Source organism: Vicia villosa, linkage group LG4, assembly GCF_029867415.1.
Source record: "Vicia villosa cultivar HV-30 ecotype Madison, WI linkage group LG4, Vvil1.0, whole genome shotgun sequence".
In the NCBI taxonomy this organism is placed as follows: domain Eukaryota; kingdom Viridiplantae; phylum Streptophyta; class Magnoliopsida; order Fabales; family Fabaceae; genus Vicia; species Vicia villosa.
The window spans coordinates 22,705,655-22,707,706 of NC_081183.1; the positions used below are offsets into that span (position 1 = coordinate 22,705,655).

The 2,052-nt window shown below is 42.0% G+C and overlaps 1 non-coding gene across 1 annotated transcript; it reads right to left on the reverse strand.

Moving 5' to 3' along the window:
* Positions 1-1,018: 1,018 nt before the first annotated feature.
* On the reverse strand, positions 1,019-1,125 carry LOC131600806 (small nucleolar RNA R71). Its single transcript, XR_009283414.1, has one exon. It is a non-coding gene; the product is annotated as a small nucleolar RNA R71 (small nucleolar RNA).
* Positions 1,126-2,052: the final 927 nt, after the last annotated feature.

Below are 2,052 nucleotides of genomic sequence, written 5' to 3' on the forward strand. Positions count from 1 at the left end.
GGATGGCGAAAGCGTACATTAGGATTAGGATAGTAATCTAAATCAACAGAGCGAAAGTTTGAGACGAGGATTTTTAATCAATTGAATTAGTAAAGATTTTTAATTAAATTATACAAAAGCCAATGGACCTTCGGATCACCTTAAGTTAAACGAAATACATACTGATATCTGTCTTTTATTATATTCTTTATTTCTCACTATCACTCTCCCTTAGAAACAATCAAAATTTTAGTAGCCCTAGCTTTACATAGTAACCTTAGATAACGGTAGATCGATTCATAGTCCCTGTGGATTCGATATCTTTTAAAACTACACGACACGACTGTGCACTTGCAGTCATCAGATTTATAGACACGTAAAGTCGCGATCAAGTTTTTGGCGCCGTTGCCGGGGACTATTTAAGTCGATATCGTAACTCACTGTTACACCGTAGAGACTAGGACAATTCTTCCCTTTCTTTCTGAACGATTGTATGCCAAATACTCGTTCATAAGGAGGAGATTTAATACAACGAATTAACGAGATCGAACGTTTCATTAACGTCAAACGTCGAGCTCGCAATCTTCCCGAAGTAGCACCAATTCCTATTAATCAAGAATTGACTTTTACTGAGCAAATCAATCAAATTATCCCGAAGTTAGAGATGGCTGCTATTCGTCCTCTCAGAGACTATGCCGCTCCTTCGCGCGCTGAACCGCATTCAAGTATCGCACCACCTGCGATTGAGGCAAACAATTTCGAACTGAAACCTTCGCTGGTCCAAGCTGTTCAACAGAATCAATTCTCTGGAAGCCCTGTAGACGACCCTAACCTCCATTTATCTGTGTTCGTGCAACACGCCGACACCGTCAAAGCTAACAACGTTAGTCCCGAAGCTATTCGATTACGTCTCTTTCCTTTCTCCTTGAGAGACAGAGCTAGAGCGTGGCTTCAATCCCTGCCTTCCAATTCCATAACTACATGGGACGAATTGAAGAGAGTATTCTTAGCGAGATACTTTCCGCCTAGCAAAACTGCTATGCTTAGAGGTCAAATCAACGGATTTACCCAGAAAGATAACGAATCACTCTTCGAAGCTTGGGAACGCTACAAGGACATGCTTAGAATATGCCCTCATCATGGACTCGAACCATGGATGATCATCCATACTTTCTATGGTGGTCTCTTATATAACACTAAAATGACTATAGATGCCGCTGCTGGCGGAGCATTAATGGACAAACCCCATGATGAAGCATACAAACTCATAGAGAACATGGCACAAAATCATTACTAATGGGGTGGAGAACGAGCTGCTCTAGAGAAAACCCAAACCAAAGGAGGAATGTACGAAATAAGTGGTATAGACCGCGTTAACGCTAAAGTAGACGCTTTAACTCAAAAGATCGAGAACTTAACCATCACTCCTTCAGCCACCGCTGCTGCTGTAACACCTAACTGCGAGATTTGTGGATTGACTGGACATGTAGTTGCCGAATGTCAACTCTTGACTGGAGTCCCATCTGATCAAGTAAACTATGCTCAAGGAAACCCTTATTCTAACACGTACAACCCTGGATGGAAAAACCACCCGAACTTTTCTTATAAGAACAACAATGCGTTGTACGCACCTGGACAAGCACCTGCTGTACCACCTGGCTACCAAAAAGCGTCTGTAGCTGCTCAAAACACCCCTAGGAAGTCAAATCTAGAAATCATGATGGAGAACTTTATAGCTTCCCAACAACAAACCAATAAGGACTTCCTAAATCAAAACATCCACAACAGCGAGCAACTAAAACAACTATCGAACAAAGTAGATGCCTTAGCTACGCATAACAAAATGTTAGAAACTCAAATCTCACAAGTAGCTCAACAACAAGCACCTACTGCTGCCCCTGCTGGCACGTTTCCTGCTCAAACTCAACCCAATCCTAAAGGACATGCGAACGCAATAACACTACAAAGTGGAACGAATTACGATGGACCTATTGATCCTAGAACTCAAAACATACCCATGTCACAACAAGAGCCAAAGGAAACCCAAAAGACATCAACTGATGACCAAACTGC